General features: G+C 39.8%; 1 protein-coding gene across 6 annotated transcripts in view; it reads left to right on the top strand.

The window, feature by feature from the left end:
- The first annotated feature begins 1557 nt into the window (after window positions 1-1557).
- Window positions 1558-20637, top strand: part of numb (NUMB endocytic adaptor protein) — a 46410-nt gene continuing 27330 nt past the window's right edge. For all 6 annotated transcript variants that reach the window (XM_062439745.1, XM_062439746.1, XM_062439748.1 and 3 more), the window contains exon 1: window positions 1558-1693. The gene's annotated coding sequence lies outside the window, so the exon portion shown is untranslated. The remainder of the gene's footprint in view (window positions 1694-20637) is intronic.

Here is a 20637-nt window from a genome sequence, read left to right on the forward strand (position 1 = left end):
AAGAAACAATACATTTGTGATTTTAGCTAAACCTTGTTGTGTGTAACACTGGGTCGATAATAACCCAAGATATATTGGTGATATATTGACAGAATTATAACCCAGTGATTTACAATGTGTATCGATTGAACAAACAATATAATATGTTAATTAGTGAACTAGTTGGCAGATTTTATTGGTCTGACTTTCCCCCTGCTGTTTCCATTTTTTGTGCTTATCTACCATCCAGGGCAGACACAGGTAAAAGCTAAATGGATGCATTAAATCAATTGTTTTCTCATTAGAGTCCCCCTTCACTCAAAAATGTGCTTTTCTTCCTGTTCCTATAGCTGAATGTTTGAGCTTCACTGTGCAGAATGATCTATGTGAGTTTGACACTAAAAGGCTGTTTTCACTTAAATCTGCTGAAAGTGGAAAGTTTCTCTGCGCTCACTGAAAATCTGATTTTAAATAATAGTAGAAGTAGTAGTAGTGTGTTTATTCAGTCATCACAACACAACAAACAGAAAAGTACTTACAGTATACAATAAGTATATAGATTCTAAATAACAGCATAAAGTAATTCATGTATGATGTTAATGACTGAAAGGGATAATTTGGCAGGATAATTAAACTTTTTTTAGTGCAAAAACCACATTAGACACAATGTATTATTCAAAGTATGTTTTATATACATCTTTAAAATGAGTAGGGGATCTTTAAAATTGTTGCAATAAAAGTGAATACATATATATAATCCCCAAAACTGTTAAACTACTCCTTTAAAAAAATGCATCTGGTTAAATATTTCTGCTGGTGTGGGAGTATGACTCATAATAACCAGCATTTGTAAAATCCTGGCAGAGGCTGTGTTTGATTTGTCATCCAGCAGCTGATCACTCCCCCTTGCAGTGATTAAGTGTGATGCAGTGAAGGTAGCTGTGTTACTACTCTTATTATAGTATAAAGTTGTATTTTAAACAATACTTCAAATAAGATTTGTATTGAAGAAAAACACATTATTTGTAACATTGTTAACCTTTTTAATTTGTTAGGAAAATTTCATATCCACAAGGCCAAAATATCAAAAAAAATATGTATATTAATACATAGTAGAGTGGTCTAGTATAGTGTATGATAATAATAATGGTTCAGAATAAACAATCACAGATTTCTACAGAGAGGACCCTAAGATAGTTAATGAACCCTGAAGGGGAAAGGTTATATATTAATGACAGAACTATCCAAAGTACATTAAACCTGTTAAAATAAAACCATTTGAACCTGTAGCGTAAGTGTTTGTCCCATCTCTATCGGAACAGGAAATAAAACAATAATTATTTATTTATTTTTAGGGGTGCTGAGATCAAATTTAGGGGTGCTTGAGCATTCCTAAAAAGGGTCTAAAATCGCCACTGGCTGTAAGTAAGTTTTGATCCGGCGCTGCTGCTGCACTGATCAGCTATCGATCACCCCTCCAAATATGCACGCGCCCGAACCAATGAGGTCGCGCGGAGGCGGTCCGTTGCTAAGGAGGAAGTTTGGTTGAGTCTCTGAGTAGCAGCCATTCAGCGGCGGTGGCTGAAGCGATTGGACTGCCACTGTTACTCTCCCGACACTTTCTGTGGAATTTGAAATATTTTTTTGGTCGTGAGACATAGGTGACGGCATCAGTAACTGGGGGGCATCTTCTGGGTCGCAGCGGTGATCACAGGTAGGTTAAAAAAAGGTGTGACGGTGTTGTTTTTAATCAGCAGTCTGCCCGGTTAAAGCTTGTTAGCTTGCCGAGCTAAAGCAGCACTAGCTTGTGTGAGTGTGTGTGTGTTTTTTCTCTTCTCTCTCGGATGCAGCAGCACACGCAGCTATGTTAGCCTCACGACTCAATTACATGGCATTTAGCCCTCTTGCTAACCTGAACAGATAAGATAAAGAGCCAAATGTAAGCTGTGAGTCTGTCTGCCATCTCTTATAAAAAGGGGAGGAAGGGTTTGTCTCGTTAGTTAGCTTGCTACGGTTAGTTAACAATACTTACCTGGTTAACTTTAAGAGATGAATGTTACTCAGCAGAAATAATGAACCCCAATCAGACTATAATGCTGTAATAGATGTTAGCCAGCACACAATTTGACATATAACATAATCATTTACAGATATTAACCTGAAAGTTCATGTATTTTGACATAATATGTCTGTTTTCCAGTGTTTTAATGCACATTTATTAACAATAATATACTGTAATTTAATTAATATTGGCTGTAAAACTTGACACGGGTATTTTTACTGTTTATTAACGGGTAATTTTGTGTTACAGTTAATGACTGACATAGCATTTTCAGCTTGTCACTTGGTTAACTTGTGTAATAGCATTTTTACTAATGTAGGCTTGTATTAATGGGAGGAGAAGGGGGTGTTTTTATTTATTTCTATTTAAGTTAAATGACATGGCAAAGGTGTAAAAAGAAAAGAAAAGGAAATAGGTGCTGCTGCGATTGAAACATATGGTTTTAAAGGACAGCTCAGACATTCAGCACCCAGCTATCAGACAGGTTGATTGGCCTGAAGATGTAAACTGTGACTCATGGTCTTAACACTCAGGATTTTTGTGAAGTGTGATAATGTGCCCTAGATTCTACTTTATAAGGTAATGATATCATTGCTAGACCTTTTTGGATTTGTACTGTGTAAGAGTTTTTGCTCCTGCTGGGGGGAAAAAACAACAACCACAGAGAGAGCAAGAGGTTTCCATTCTCGCCTGATTTCCCTGATCAGATAAACATCAGTGGTCAGATTACCTTCCACATGAAGATTTTACAAAGTAACTCTGGTGGTAGATTGTGTGATTGCCACAGCAGCACACCCATTTGTTCAAAAATAAAAATCAATAAACAACAACATCCTGTTTATTTGGACAGGAACTGACATTTGCATGCTCTCATTAGCCATAATTGTTAAGTGATTACTGGCGTGTAAATGAGGGTGAGGGCTGAGAGACATGATTTAATACAGGATGAGATATCTATTTTGGTTATTCTAATTTTAAACACTAGGCTTTTATACATATTGGTACATGCTATTATAGAAAACTCCAAGGTGACATCTGATTGTTTTAATCTGTTAAAAGATGATGCTACATGTATGTCACATAGGGGTTTAACACATACATATGTTCAGTATTGACTATTCTGCCAGTTGTTTTCTAGTTAACCAATGCATTTCTGTGCCTATAAAATGTTAGAAAATAGTGAAAAATGCCTTTTATACTGTCCCACTGCTTGAGATTCAATTCACTACCAGTTATGGTAAAAATGAATTAAATTAAAGAACATGAACCTGACACATGCTGGACATTTTGTTTGAAAAATCGCTGAAATGAATCTTTTTTTTTTTGCTCATCAACTAATTGATTATCTGACAATTAATTTGGCTCTGATGTAATACAGTACATTTGCTGATGGTTTAACAATTTGGAAATTATATGTAACTGTTAATGTTTTTCCTCTTGAAATCTTCTAAAGTACCTCTTGGCTTTGGTCATCATATCACAAAAAAAAAAAGAGGGAGGCAAGATGGGCCATCTGCCACCAAAAAAAAACCCCCACTGTGCAAGTTCTGTCAGCTGTTTTGAGATATGAGGAGCACGTAAGACAAGACCTGAGTCTCTGTTCGAATGCTTTGTGATTCATTCTGTGGGTGAAACCAGCGCTGCTCTCAGCAGTTCAGTCTGTTCTCAGAGGAGAGGCCCATTGTTGGCAGCGGGATGAACATGTGAATGCTGAGTAGTGATGCAACATGGGTAGATAAACTTGCTGTGCGATGACAAAGCAATCAAAGGGCCTCATTTTTGTCCCCTGATAGCAACGAGATAATCGAGCTTCTTGGCACTTTCGGTGAAAGGAGGGTGAACGCATGATGTCAGCTTAACTTTCAGGCCTGTGGTAACTGAATAAATGTGACGTGACAGGAAAGGGCGGTGTAACTCTGTCTCACTACTTCCTTTTCAAACAGTCTGGATTGCAGCAGTGTGTCTGTGACCACCTCTCGGTTTGCTCACCTGTCCTGTTTATTTGTTATGTTAATCCTGACTGTTGGTTGCAGTCTTCATGCGGGCGAGTGAACACGCTTAGCTGATGGCGTCGTCCATAATGTGTGCTTGTTGTCAGCATCATGGTACACTAAAAATGGAGGCACGCCAAGCATATTATAAATGAACTTCTTCATTTTGAAATCTGTGGGCAGGTGAGAATAAGGGCATGTAAACTCATTTGTTTCTGTTCCCTTTGAATTGTGCTATTGTTCAGTAAGATCATATTCTGCTATTTTTTTAGTGTTATAAATAGTATTATTGTCTGTAATTTATGACCAAGAATGCAGACGAGTCTAAAGTTACAGGAACTTTAGTCCGATTTGTTTTGACTCTCTCTGTTCTGCCAAAAAGTAACCTTGTGGGATGACAGGTTACCAAAACAAAGAGCCGCCTGCTGTCGGAAGATTTTTACTTTCAAGCCCTTGTGCACTTATAATTGGGCAGTGTGAACTGAGATGAATCGGATACAAAAAAAAAGTAGACTTTTCTTCCATGTTTAAGCTCCAAGAAAATGACCTATAAATTGGATGGCAGCCGGGTGAAAGCTGGAAAACTTCTTAACGATCCCTTCAGAGGAGAAAAAGTTCTTGTGAAGCATCATTAACATCCAGGTCTGTGTGGCATCGGTCCCTCTGCATCATGAGGAAGGCGTGCTGTCTGCACTTGTTAGCTCTACACGAGGCACCATGTTCTGAGCTGATTGGGACCGGATCCAACAGAGACACTCTGAGAAGATTCAACCAGAGGGGAGGTTTTAGAATCAGGATCTCAAATGTGCAGCTGACCCCGTTTCGACATAAGTAGCCTAAAATAGGTTGTGTGGATCTGCAGAGTTGGTGTGAGTCCTGTGTCTTTGATATGTGTGTTGATAAGCGGAGTTATCCTCGACCACAGAGGGGAGATTGTTCTCGGGTTGTCACATTTTCATACAGTAGTATCACTTTGGAAGAGCTGTGTCACAAACTGATGATAGGAACATTTGAATATTCAGATTATAAAAACTAAGCAGCATCTTTGACTGTTTACATGACTCACACACACACCAGATGACAAGTTTGTATTTGTTGTGTTGTTCTGACAACTGTCTGAGAAGTCAGACCAACATTACTTTTTTTTTTAATTGTGCAATTACACAAGTAAAAACATAAAAAAAACCTTCCAGGTGCATATTGGCAACAATTTGTGTTTCTCCAGAGAAAAGAAATCTACCTTTCTATAACCCTTACATACTGTTCAGGGTCATATTTTACCAATTTTTACATTTAAGAGTTGTAAAAACACCCTATACACATTTCTTTAAACTGGACTTTTCCTAATATGACTCACAGTATACACAAAATGGAAATAAAATGCATACTTTTTATTAATTTTTGTGCAACAAATACACATATTTAAAAAAAAAAAAAACGCCATTCAAACATGTTGTTTTCTTCATGTTCTATAATTTGATAAAATAAAATAAATTAGTGATTTGTGAATGTCTGTAAACAGAATATACTCTCTGTCCTTCATTAAGGATTAATCAAACATTTATTAACAAGTGATGACTGTGAATTGGTGTAGAGACTTAATCATGAGTCAGAAAATGAACAGTATGTAACCTGATAAAATAAACTTGCTGACTTTTTATTTTTTACATTCCTGTTTTTTTTTAAAATCAGTTAAGAGTGGTTACATTACTACCGTCCACTTAATCTCAGTTTTTTTTACAAACCATGCAGTATTTGTAACTGTAGGCAGTTTCTTAATGGCCTTATTCGGCTGTGTCAGCACTCATTTAAAAAAAAAGAAGAAAAACAACAGAGTACGGGTGGGTGTTTTTTTCTTCTTTTTTGTATTTAGTGCTTTGAACGCAATTCTCCAAGTGTCTCCATTAGGGACAATATCTTGAGCTCTTAATTAGGTCTGAGGGGCTTTGAGCTCTTCCTCACTGTTTAAACTGTAGATTAGGGCTCAGAGGGTTTTGGGTGGGGAGGGGGCATCACTGTATGCAGGGAGTTGCCTTTCAGGTTTGCGTCTGTATCACTCCTCCCTAGATGTATGGTATTGGGCTCCTTTTGTCTCTCCAGGCCCCTATATAGAGTGATACCTGAGCCTCCTGAGCAGGAACAGCTCATGCTTTATTCAGCCCTCTGATCTCTGCTTTAATTACGAGTAACCCAGGACGGAGCGACTTGTGGAGTATCTCACAGGGTGGGAACTTTGGACCGGCCATCCCTGCCAGCCAGAGTGTGCTAGAAGTGTTAAGTGTAATCCTTCTTGGCTGAGGTTTGTTTTGCCACTTTGGGAGGAAATGTCTATTTTTAAAACAAAACAATAAGAATGACTTTTTTTTAAAAGTAGCAGATATGTTAGAGTAACCCTGACATATGTTTTAGAAGAGGAAGTCAGGTCTCTGCTCTCTTTTTCTCACAGTCATTACATTGTGTTGACAGCTACTGGCAATGGTTTCTTTCTCCTTTTTTTTTCAGTTTGGCCTCCTCCTTGTTTTCTGGCTCCTAGTCAGTCTGGATTATCAGGAGCACCAATTTACATATTTATGATCTTTTATAGAGGCTTTCTACAATCAAATGTTAATTATCAGTTATAGTAACGTTAATTACCCGGAGATAGAAGTGTGAACAAGGCTTAACTCGCAGCTGCATTTGTAGTACGTATAAAAATGTGTCTACTGTGGATGACAAAAATATCTGATCCTATTATCGACTTTATAAAACTAACATCTCACTTCTCAGTTCCTCTGTATGCACTGATGTGAGCATCTCATTCTGCGGTTAGTGTAAGAACTCCCTGCCCTGTGTGAACACTTAGTGACGTGTGTTTGTGTCTAATGACTCCCTTTCCATAGCATGTGTGACAGTGATTGTGAGGGAGTCTGTGTGTAGGAACTATCTCTGGTATACCGCAGCAAAGTATTCCTGTCCTCTGATCGGAGGCTCATGTGACCGACTATAACTTTATTCCAGTATCAGCTGCCCTATGTACATGTGCAATGATAGCTAGAAAAACACAACATCATCAATGAACACATTAATATTATAAAATAAAGGACCATTAGAGCAGTAAGGTTCTTGTATCTCCATGTCAGGATGCTACTGAATGGGTAGAGGAGGCAATAAATAGAGCATTAGCTGGTTTATTCTGCAGTCTGTTGGCCAAAGTTGGTGCTGGAAAAAGGGGACGTTGACCAAATAAAGCTACGGAAATAAGTAGTAGAGTAAATATGAACAACTTAACCACTATCACACATAGACTAAGAACTGCATTCATGGTCTACAGTGCTAGCCTACAGCATTGCTAACTGTTAGCTGAATTAATAGTTTTTAACAATAACTACACGTTGGGAAATAACCACGTAATAATTTAACCACATTTATAACAACAGTTAATGCCAACTAACAGTTTCATGCACACACTATTAATAAAAACACAAAAAAAACGGGGGGAAAACAGTTTTCATTCATTTTTAAAAAACTTTTCTTTACAATAAATCAACGAGGAGCGACTGATCAGCGTTTAAGGCAAACAGACTGAAGCTTCATCTAAAATGATAGAAAACTGAAAATAAAAAAAAAGAAGCTACGGTTAGTGATGATGATGATGATGAAGTGATTAGAGTTCATTAGTTAACTAATACAAACTTGTACAAGGCTTTTAAAAAAATTATTATTATCATTTAGTAACATTACTTAAAAAAAACAAAAAAACATGTCCACTAACAAAAGGACTAGCACCCAGTCTGTAGTCAGTTTTCTTGTGGATTCGACTGGACTGTTCTGCTCATTTGGGACAGGTGCAACAGGTTGAGTCCATTACTAACACTTCTTAGGGGGGTGTGGAATAGTCCAAGTTGCAGAAACGGGGGGTTTTATACAGGGAAACCATTTACTTACACACTGTGTCTGAAACTGTTCAGTCTGCATGCTGCTCCCAGTGTAGTCCTGTGTCATTTGGAGTATCATCACGGTCTTTCATGGCCCCGCCTACTGTCGTCACTCTGAACGTGTATCAATGTTGCCGTGACACCGGTTCCCTGGCAACCACCATCACATAATTTGCTGGGTGATGCGGCGATAAGAACAGCATGACCCAACAAAAGAATTGTTTCCTCATGTCAAAAAGACAACAAAAAAAGATCTATCAACAAAAGACCAAAAACATGCAGATTGGGAGGAAATGTGTCGAGCTCATCCTCAGGCAGCATACACTTAAAACACGCTCTGTGTGTGTGCTGTTATTGACATGCACATCAGAATCTCTAATAAATATTTTACTGATATTCCCTCTCCTTTGGTCTGTTTGGAAATCAAACTGTATTTGACACAAATTAATCTCCAACCTACACGTCCAAGTCATATCCCCTCAGCTGCTGCCTTGCCATACTGAATAATGTGAAATATAAACATTCAAAGTGGCTTAATTGTTTGTTTATAGTTAATATATTTTTTGTGCAGTGGCTTCAAACTGTTTAAGATCCGAATTTGTAATAAAGGACAAGTTTTTAAAATCAGGTGTCCATATGAACAGTGAGAGAAGTTTTCCTCGCTGTAATCATTCCTCCTCTTCTAAAAAGACTGCAACCTTGAAAGATATGGACTTGATTTGACCTATTTTGATGACAGCTGAACTTTTAAATAGAGTTTTGCACAGAAGGAGGACTGTACCTTCACATGTGCTTTCAATGTAAGTAATGATGGGACAAAATCCACAGTGTGTCCACACAGTCATCTAAAAGTTGATGTGAAGCTTATATGAGGCTTCAGCAGTCAGAGTTAGTCACATCAAGAAGATATCTTCTTTAAGTCACAGTACTTCTGGTGCACAGGCAGAATTTTGCCTGTGACAGATGATAAGAAGACAACCTTTTAAACTGGTTCATTTGAGAAATATGGCGTATTCTGAAATATGTCTTTATACTCAGTTAACCTGTCAAAAGATGTACAGCTTTGTTATAAAGAACACTGGAATATACTGACAAAAATCAATAACATCCACAATCTATAATTAATCTTTTAAATTAATCTCCCCCAGTGTAACATATCTTGTCTCTCCAGGCCTCGACGCTGCAAGATTAGACTCTTCTGCTGACTCGTGGTTTATAGGGAAGCTCCTTCTGGCCCATATGGGTCTACTTGGACCGGCACTGGCTGTTGTGTAACCGTAGTTTGTCTGATCCAAAGTCCGCTGGCTTCTGTGTAGCTGTTAGATAACTGTATGAGTATGTATGAGTAGGCAAAAAGTATTCAGTGATGAGACAGTCGAAGTCGAACGGTGTAATCGAGTTATTTGCTTATTTGCGAGCAGCAACTAAAGAGTTATTGTTGGAGCGGTTTATGAGCTGTTTCAGGTCACTGTGCTGTTGACAATGGAGGGTGGAGCAGAGCACAGCAGCCAACTTTGTAGCCTGGTCTAATCGATGATGAACGTTCCCCTGCACAAGAAAGATGTCAATTATTAATGAGCTGAATATCATGTTCTGCTTCAAGTAGAGAGAGGCTGGGTTTTTGTTTATAAATCATTGCTGCTATAGCAATTGTGTTAGATAGCAGTCTGTTGGTGAGAAGGGGGAAAAAAGTCACACTTGTATTATAATGGTCACACAGTTAGATTTACTTTGCTTTGTCACCCCACATTCCTCTGAGTTAATGTGAGGTAAGTCAGAAGCAGGTAGTTCTGCCTTTTTTTTCCTGTCTGCGACGGGGGTTATCAGTCGAAGGAACGTGTTTCCTGTGTGTTGCATCACTGTGCAGCAAGTACTGCCTCGAGCACTGCAGCCTTTCTGTTTACCACAGAATTACAGATATAGGTGTAAAGGGCAAGATGGCATTTGTGCGCCGGTGTTCTACATTTGTCGCTTACGTTTCTTCGCAGAGACAGGTAAACATGTGCAGTAGCAGGTTCTCTCACCCCACGCCATTGCACCATTCCTCCACCACCAAGCGGTCTGCGGAGAGGGATGTCTGGCTTGTGAGAGTGCCACTGTGCTGAGTCGACAGGAGGGGAACAATGGCTTTGCTGTGCTGCTTGTCCATTTGGCCGCCTTCATGCAGCATTTCAGCGAGGGGCACCGTCGGCTTTTGGCTCTGTGAGCTGTGTTGACCAGGCCTTTGCCTGCTGGTCACTGACCCGTTGTGCCCACAGTGCCTGCAGCTCGTCAGGCCTCTGAGGGCTGCCGATTATCCCACAGTAATTGGTGCCTGGGCTCTGCCTGATCAAAGGTGCCCAGCTGATTGTGGAGCCCTGGTAATTTTCCATCCTCTGATGCTCTGCAGTGCTTGCCTACATGCCTGTTCGTCTTTCTTCCTGCCTGCCTGTCCAGACCCTGTCTTTGGACAAAGAGGGAAAGGCTTGACGTCTGCTGGCTTTATTATTCCAGTTTTTTTTTATAAGACATGACAGGACATGGCTGTCCTTTCCTTGCCCTTTCCAAAAAAAAAAAAACACATTCTGCCTTGTTAAATGAAGTTTATGATTGTGGAAATGTGGGTAGAACTCAAAATCAGAAGATAATCACAAGATAAAAGGTCTCAAGTTAAAACCCTGGAGCTAAAACACCCCAGAGCAGCACAGCTACACCTCATTCACATACCTGTAGGTTTTCTACACCAGCTTATAATATTGATTAGTATCTGTTATCTGCTTGAAAGTTTGCCAATCAGTGACATAACCTGGTGTACGCGTGGGTTAGTCTCAACTGAAACCTGTTTATTTGTGACCCTCATATAAACCAGGCATGACTAAATAAAAATTTAGCAAAATGTAAAATGGCTTTATTGTGTGCCTGAGTCCAGTCTTTGGCTGCAGAAAAGGAGCTTGACTGTGTATGAATGGACATGGTGACATCACTTCTTGCGCTCATATTACAGCTTCACTTTTTGGACTCTTTTACAAAAGAGTTGTTCACCATTTCGGAAAAAGACGGGATCTACCATGACCGCAGAGAGATTGCTGGCATTACATTAAAAGCACATCATTGAATAAGTTGCTTGTCACTTATAGAGGCCGTTTCCCCACATGAATGTGACTCTCAGGACATTTTGGAGCGAAAACCAGTCACGATATTATCTGATCAGATTCCTGTCGATGTTCCTCGAGTTGCTAGTCCAGATCCGGTCTCGCACCTTTGCAGAAATAACCTCCATCATGAAGCCATTTCCCTAAAGCGTTAAAATCTGCAAAGATGGAAACCTTTGCTGCACTTCTCTGCTCACTAATCTAATTTGACCACACCGCTAACACAATTCAATCCATTAAGCCAGACCTCTACTAATAAGCAACACAACATCAGAGAGTCAGACAGTAGAATGCATATCTATATATAGATGTGGACCCTTCCTCAGTGTCATTTTCTCGTAATGAAGTCCTGTTCCAGCCTCCATCATAAATCTGCTGGGTAAATATTCAGGTAGCAGCAGCAGCAGCAGTTTGGTTTAATGTGTTGTATAACTTTGTGTTGTACAGTCATCCTCTGCATGACAAACAGCAGCCAACCAGGATACAAAGCGCGGCACTCAGGTACTGTACGTGAAAGGAATTCCTGAAATAAGTGAGCGGCTCAACAGTTGCACTTGAATACTACGGACCATTTACATTAATGCTCACAAGACCAGTTTGGTTGGCTGGTTCCTGACGTCAGATCAACCTGCCTTCGTATCATGTGGACTCTTACTGTTTGTATTTGGTGCTTATAGACTCAGATATCTACATAGTCACGTCACAGATATAGTTTTTAGATTTATGTTATTGTAATTCGGTATGTTTTAAGTTCAGTTCATGTTGAGGGCAGGTGAGGTGAACAGGAAGTGTTTTTGTGTGTGTGTTTAGTGCAGTGTGTGTTTATGTGTGTGTCTTGGCCAGGTCAGAGGGGCAGAGGAGCGATAGCATGTCTGTTCACTCAGCAGGAAGTTCCTGTTCCACTCCATCCTCTCATCGCTCCTGCTGCTAGACAAATACTGCTACTGACAAACACACACACACACACACACCACACACACACACACACACACACACACACACACACACACACACACACACACACACACACACACACACACACACACACACACACATTGACCAATGACACTGTGTGTGTGTGTGTGTGTTGCCATTTACCAATAGTGTTGTTGGGATGAAAAGCTGTATTATTGACAACACATTGACTCTGTAGCTGGGAACATTGAGAGGCTTCACTGTATGATATCGATTCCTCTGAGTATTTTCCATGATATCAGTTTTCATTCTCTCTCTCTGTCCATTTCACCCGTTTTCATCTCTAGTGGAGTATTTTATTCATCCTCTTTTTAAATCTTTTTCACTGCGTCACCTCTCCGTCTCTGCTTCTCTGCCTTGTCTCTCTCTCAGACTTGCGTGTGCGTGTACTATATCTATATTGTGTTATTTTATAGATATCGTCTTAGATTTTGAATATCATGATATGATGATATGGAATAAGGGTTTTTTCCTGCTTTTAAAGGCTGCATTACAGCTTAACGGACTATTCTGCCCATATCGCCCAGCCCTAGTTGCTCGCTCAGTCCTACTCCTCCTCCTTGTGTTTTTGTCATATCTAAGTGACATGCATGTTTTTAAAGTGTTTATGTGATGCGTCACAAAGTGTCAGAAGTGTGTGTCAAAGTCAAAGGACAGCGGCAGTACAGTGTGTTTAAAGGTCCAGCAGAATATATTTCCCCTGCAGCCGTCTGTAGACGATGATGATTGGGAGAGCAGTGAGTAATGACAGGCCTTCATCACTCAGTGGACACATACTCTGACACCATTCCTCACTGCCAGGCTTTCCTCACGTCTTATGCACTCAGATAGACTGCCTTAACTATCTGTCTGGACACATAGACATGAAACAAACTGTTAAATTTAAAGTTTCTGTTAGTTGATTATTTATTCTTTATTTTCTCTTTATTTATGTAATATTTATATGTAATATTATTTACAAGTAATATTTCAAGTTGCTTGTTACTGCTCCCTTCACCTTATCTGACATTATCCAGATTTTTTTGACACGTGGCTCCAAATAATGAGGATATAATCAAGGAAACATTCATTTTACTTCCTTAAAAGGTCTAAAAAAGGTTTCCCAGCTCTGTTTTCAGGCACAGGCTCATTTGTATCGTAGTTAATGACGCTGTGATGAGCCCCATGCATCGAAAAAGAAAAACAGCTAACACAAAACATGTCTGCCTGCTCTGTAATCTCTTTTTACTAAGAAAAGAGGTACTGTCATGTTTTCAATGACAAAAAAGGCCAGCTTTTAGTCACCCGCAACATTTGCCAGGACAGCACCGACACACATTAAAGCAAATTGTAAAGGCTCTGCTAATTACCACCGACAGCTCGATTTAACTTTGCCTTTCTGCATTAGAACCGCGCGCATAGAATAGAAAAGTGATCCCCATGCAGCTTAATTCCTCCTGGATTGGCTCAGAGGCTCATTTGGGGGAGCGAGTTAATTGGCTCCGATCACAGCATCATGTTTCTTCCTTTTGTAGCCTTTGTTGCCAAAAGGTTGCGACTCCGGCTTTCTTTTTTTGAATTTGCGAGCACGTAACGGAACAGTCGCAAGCGTTCGATGGATAAATGTTAGATGCTGTCGGGCCGGTTACATCGGTGTGAGTCAGGGGCTGTTGTAATCGTAGCTGCTTTTTAAGAGTCATTTGGCAGCTGCGGGGCAAACATCTCCTCTGTGTTGACTTAACTAAAGAGGAAAAGGAGAACGATGAGAGGACGATAGGGAGGAAACAAATAGGAGTCTTTGAATTGAGTTCTCACCATTTAACAAACACTTGAATATTACTTTGTCATTCTGGAAAAAGAGTAAGGAACCCACTTGGCTGCTGCTTTAAGTCAGCAGGGGAGGAAAAGCAACCGCAAACATTTAGCAGCATGTTTATACTCATTAGAAGTTGTCAGAAATGCATTTAAAGATCAACATGTGGTCACAAGTGAAACAATGTTTTACTTCAATTTCAACTTCAGTGTTTATTATAAAGTTTCAACCAACCTTGCTCAGAAGGGTTTTTTTACATTTGTCCTCAGAGTGATTGCTTCTTACTTTTGCTATTTATGCTGCTGAATCCTTGAGAATTAAACTGTTCTTTAAATTGGTGTTAATATTGAAAGCATTGTGTGTCAGCAGCAGTAATTAATGCGTTTCAAACATCCAGCCGCAGTCTTTCACCTTCCCTGCTGTGGTTCAAATCTGAAATGTCGGTGCTGCCAGCACTGAGGAAGATGAAGTGTTAATTATGAGATCTTTTAATAGTGTTTGCTGAATCCCAAAGCAATAAACGAGCAAGAACATTTGCATGCACTTCCTTTTTAAGCGTGTCACTCAACTGTTAACATTCTCATTGGTACTTTATTTTTCTCCTCTGAATCAGCAGCTCTGCAGGAAGGGCTGTCTGGTGCCTGTCTGTTTTTTTTAACGTCCCTGCTCTGCATGCTAACAGGCTCCAGCTAGGACATCCAGACCCCGTTTAACTTGACAGGAAACAGTGTGTCTGTCTGTGTTGAATATGATGCGATACAGTCCAAGCCATTCTTCTTCTTCTCAGAGAAATCACTCGTGTGTTTGTGGTTAAAAACCCTCCTCTGCCTTTTTTTGACCACAGCAGGACGTTTTTTTGTGGTGAACATACTCACATGAGACTTTAACCAAAGTTCTCAGATTGTCATAATCTCTCCACCTACTAACAAATCCACATAGACCTCAGATCAGACCTTTAGATTAGACTTTCAGATCAGCGTACTTTCACAGAGACTCCATAAATGTGCTAATGCTTCCTTTTTTGTTGTTGTGAGTCAACCATAAGCAGGATTAATAGATAATGTATTAACAGCACCTTGCTTGAGGCCTGGTGAATATGTAACAGTGGTTGGTTGTGTTTCCTGAGGTCACTCGCTGTGCTCGGGGAGAGAATAACTCAGTGTGTAGTATTTGACCTGATTTCTCCACCTTTCTAATGGCACTTTACTTCTCACAAGAACAACAACAATGTATTAAAAGAGACAATCTGTGCTCTGAGGCCTTGACAAGTTAGTTATATTACTTGTGAAAGTGTGTTTTTTTTGGATTTAAGTAGTTTTTTTCTGAGAGTGTGCATTGTGTTTGCTTTTGTGGGTCCATGGTAAGCATGAGAGTTTATCCACATCTGTTTGTGTGTTCTCCTTTGCCGCAGCTCTCTCTCTGTGTGTGTGTGCGTGTGTGTGTGTGTGTGTGTGTGTGTGTGTATAACTAGAGTGATGTCAAGAGGAAAAAGTAAACATGGTTTCCATGAGTAGCTTTTTCGCTCCGAGGTTTACTCAGAGTTTCCCTGCAGAGTTCACTTCTGGAGTCTGGGACAATGTGTCGCAGTTCAGTCTGAGTGATCGCCTACAGAGGAGATTTAAGGACAGGTTCACACAGTTTTTCAAGTTTGTCTTAAAACAACAATCAGGTGCAAATGTGAATAGTGAAAGAGGGTTTTCATCTCTGTAATTATTCCTCCTGTTCATACTGATTATTAAAACCATAACAGTATAGTAACAAAAAAAGGGACTTTGGCATTAAAAAGACTAACCTTGAAAGATATCTACTTAATTTGACACATTTTGATGACTGAAGCTTCACATTAGTTTCAGATTAACTTTTAAATACATTTTTACACAGAAGGAGGACAACTGTGGAGTTTGTCCTTCATCACTTACATTGTAAGTGCATTATGAAAGGATCTTCTAATGGTCAAAATGAACAGGAGGAATGATTACAGCAAGAAAAAACATGTTTCAATCATCATTTGGGCTCCTGACTGTTGTTTTAAGACAGACTTGTCTTAAATGTGATTATATGTGATCCTATCCTCTAATCCTCTGTCTCACATATTGCACAACACTGATGTCTTTCCAACAATTAAATATTTCTTCTACAGCTGCATTGATCAGTCAATGAACAGGAAATTAATAGGCAACTATTTTGATAATCGAATAATCGTTTTAATATTTGAAATGCCAAACATTTGCTCTGTTGCAGCTTCTTGAATGTGAGGATTTCAGGCTTTTCTGTGTCATGCAACTGAATAAACTTAAGATTTAAACTCTTGCTAAGCTCTAAGCATTTTTCACTACTTTCTGACATTTTATAAACAAAACCATTAATCTTTAATGAAAATAATTATTAGTCAGCCCAAGATTCTTCTCAGATGAAGAATAATGAACAAACTAGTGAGCGAACTAACAGCCACTTCTATAAAGACGTCTTCCCCGTGGCTGCCTCATGAGTGGGTACCTATCGTGCCCTCAGCAGCAGTCTGCCGTAAAGAGCGCCCAGGATTGATAGAGGTGGGGAACTCAGACCACTACATCAAAACCCAGAAGCTCTTCTCTCCACAGCGTGACTACATTGTTTACAGCTCTATTCATTTAATTGAAACTCTTACTTCATTTGGCGGTCAGGCATTACCATCTCCTCTAATTACAAAAACTCTGCTCTCTTTGAGGCAAAAAAAGCAAGCGACATAAATCTCAAGGATGCCTCTCCTCATTGCCCTTGTGTGGCCCGGTGGTGAAAACCAGGCTGAACCCTCCACTATTGATTGAGTCTGTGAATCACGGCCAGGGCACGCCTGAGGGGAGACGATACAGCGACAGTGATTTGCCACCCTAACCAACCCCCCCCCCCCTCCCTCCCTCCCTCCAGTGCCAGAGTACTGCCCCGGCCGTTTAAATGTGGCCTCAGCTGTTGCTCAAAGTGATGTGTGGCGCTCCCTTTTTTTTGAATGGCCAGCTGGCGGATTGACTTGCTGTTTTGGGCCGGGCCCCCCTTTTTAATACCACGCCTGACCGCTCCTAGATACGCACCCACACAAACAGAAGCCACACACACACACGCAAGATCCACAGATACTGATGCACACAGTAGAGGTGGCTGGAGAGACGAGTAACTCAATATTCCCTGTGCAGCAGTCTGGGTCCAATTTTCTCTGTCTCAACCCTCATCCCGGGTCGGTCATGTGCTCTCAGGAAACAGGGGGTCATCGTGTTGTGCTGGGGGGTGTGGTGGTGGGGGTGGTGGGGGGGGCAGGGAAGAGATTGAAGGACTCTGAAATGATTCAGCGGCAGACAGGGAGCGACTGAGCCATGCAAACAGTAGCCGGGCCCTCCTATTCCTATTCCCATTCCCATTCCCACCATTTCCTTCCTCCACACAGTACCACCCAATCGCACCAGGTCGTCATGGCTCTCTCTCTCTCTCTCTCTCTCTCTCTCTCTCTCTCTCTCTCTCTCTCTCTCTCTCTCTCTCTCTCTCTCTCTCTCTCTCTCTCTCTCTCTCTCTCTCTTTTCCTGTTCTTTCCTTTTGAACATCTTAAACCTCCTAAAATAGTTGGCTTTTCAGGAATAGATTTTTTTTTCCCCCTCTGCTGGCTTAGTCATGTTTCCATATTTTTTTTTATTATTTTAGATTGCTCTTAAGCTCATAATGCTTTTCTACATTCGGCTGACACAGACAGTTTTAGACCGCAGCAAAGAACATATTATATTGCAGGTCAAGACATTGCGTGCTGCTGTTTATAGTTTGTTTTGCACACTGTCTCTTAGCTCTGTGTCCATCTCTTCATCTGTCATTGTGTGGAGCTCTAGTGGTGGTGTCAGGTTGTGTCTGTGGATTGCTGTGAAGGAGACACATCGCCGCTACTGATGCTGGCAAATAAGGAGCTTCTGATTATTGTGGGATGACACTGTGATGATTCAGAGTGTACAGAGGGAGAGAGAGAGGGAGAGCGGAGTGCTGAGGCGGAGCAGCTGGCAGTGAGTCGGACTGTTTACCGACGGCCTCTCTTTCCACCAGCTCGGACAGGCTGCTCTAACGTGCATCGTTGTGTTTAGTAGTAGTTATGATAGGTTCGGCCGTGTGGAGTCAATTATGGTAATTTGCTGTGATGAAGTTGAAAGTGATCTTGATTAGGGTTGCAAAGGGCCGGAAAATGTCTGATACATTCCTGGTATATTTCCGGAAACTTTCCATTGAAGGTTAAGCTTGGGAATTTTGGAAATATTCCAAGTTGGGAAATGTATGGGAATTAACTGGAAATGTCATTTATACAAACTGTATCAACTGTATACATACACACGTAAATCTAAACATTTCATTTTGTTAAAAGCAGACGTGCACACAAACTAATACAATTTTAAAACATTTAAAAAACATTTTGACTGATTTACTTACATTTACATTTTAGGTAGATAGCACCATGATAAGCTAGCCTCTTAAATGGTCAATGAACTGATGCTTGCATTTAGCATATCCGATTTACCAGCTAGCTAGCTAGCTATACTGTATAAACACATTTTGATTTAATATTTGCAAGTTAAACTTTATAAATATAGATCAAATATATTTACCCCGCTAATATCATCAAAACTTGCTTGACTTTATGTAGTCCTTGGATTCAAATGTGTGGCTTCAATAGTCTGGGGTTTCCTAGAAATCATGTGTGCATGTGATGCAGGAATGCACAGTGCATGTAGGGTGAAGCCCTGCAGTAAGTAATATGCTATGTGCATGTGATTGATGAATAGGGGAGATATTCAACTGTGTTTGCATTAAATCTGGTTGTTTTAAATAAGATTATGCTAAAAGATGTTTAGTTTTCTAACTACATTTAAGTTCCCTGTTATTGGCTAACATGCAGTTTTGTAAATTTCCAGTTAATTCCCGTTAATTCGCATGGAAAGTTTCCAACATTGAACATTCCTGGAATTTTGCAACCCTAATCCTGACAGCTTGGTCACAACTGTTTCCATAAATCTGTGTTAGCAGGTAAAAAGATGTGACTCAGAAATTACACAACACCTCGAGTACCAACTTCAAAGTACTTTGAAGTATCTGATGATATACGTATCCAAAAATCTAACTAAATATAAACAATGTAACATACTTAAATCACTACTCAAAAGGTAGTGTTTCTCTATTGTTGTACATAGTTCGTATTAGCTCATAAACACGTAAAAAAAAAACAGTGCCAGGGTCATTTGATTGCCAGTGAGTCTGTCAGTTTTTTTTTAAGTTTTCTTGATGGTTATTCGTCTTGTCTGATCCTCTGATGACCATGACTAAGTTATGTGTCACGGTGCACCCTTCATTTTACACACCTGGACCAAATGTAGCTCCCTAGACAAAGACCAAGCTGTCTCCTATTTTTGGTTAGTCCAAAAATTTAATTCAGTTGGGAAAGCTGTCTTTTTAACCTGGAAAAAAAGAGAGAGAAAAAACTCAGCACAGATAGGCGAGAGCTACAGAAATACACTGTGGTCTGGCATATTTTCAGCAGATACCAATGATTTAGTACTTACAGCATGCAACTACTGAAAACGTATAATGACATTGAATTAGCTCTGTCTAGGCCAGACTGCCCCCGATGCCCCCTGGCAAATGTGATACAATAATTAACTGTGCTGATGCATGTGACCCAGAATATCACATTTAGGGGTTAGGCATTAATAAAGGGGAAAGCAGGATGCTAAAAACCACATTGTGTCTCTTGCACTCGAATATTGAATGCCAATATGAGACTGTGATTAAATTGATTATATGTGTGTTGTGTTTGCTGTGCAGCAAATGTTGCTAGTTCTTTCTTCAATTGTTCTCATTTGGTTGTATTTTGTGACAGCATATTTGTTTTTTATTTATTGTATATTTTGGGTACATTCTTTTACCCTTTTTGATGTTTTAATACATTTTTTTATTTATATTTTTCTTTAAAGAGATGCACTGCATTTTGGTGAATAGGAGGAGCAGTTTGTTTTGATGCAAAGATTTGCACATTAAGGAGCAATATGGATGTGAAAGCAGTTACATTTATGTGACAGCAGTGTTTCCCATTAATGATATAGACTGTGGCGGCCAACCATAGTCTAATTTGTGCCGCCACAGTTTCACAGTGAGCCAAACATGTCTTTTCACTCTCCAAAACATTCAACAAAGCATTTCGCCCTGAACCAGAGCCACTCTGTCCCAGTGAGCTAAATGAACTCAGATAATCACTTCTGCTTTCTTTGTTTCAGAGATGAAATATGAACATTAGTCTTTTTTTGATGGTTTGTTTGGAATATTTATTTACTGATAAAATTTCTTTCCCATGCTTTGTGGGTGTGTCATCACCATTCATACCTATACAACCAGTAGTTAAATTACTAAAGCTCAAACTTGGTTAGAACACACATTTTTTATTTTTTTTATAGATATTACCTCTTAATTTTGCTCTCAGAGTGCACTAGAATGATGCATTTGACTTAAAAATGTACCCCCGGACCCCCCAAGAGGGTTGGACTGAGTTCCAACCACCATAGTGTCTCAAAATTATGTGAGAAAACTGTACAGTAAATATATTTTTGTCATTAAAATCAATGAATAATCATGATAACAATCGTGATCACAATATTGATTATCATCTTGGCCATAATCGTGCATCCCTACTTACCAACCAAGGTGCTAAAAAGCAGAAAGAAGATCGTCAAAGCTCTGTGATGTATCTCTGAGGGGGGGGAATACTGTGAAACTCCTGACCTTTGACCCTGATCTTGGT

Source organism: Scomber scombrus, chromosome 19, assembly GCF_963691925.1.
Source record: "Scomber scombrus chromosome 19, fScoSco1.1, whole genome shotgun sequence".
Classification (NCBI taxonomy): domain Eukaryota; kingdom Metazoa; phylum Chordata; class Actinopteri; order Scombriformes; family Scombridae; genus Scomber; species Scomber scombrus.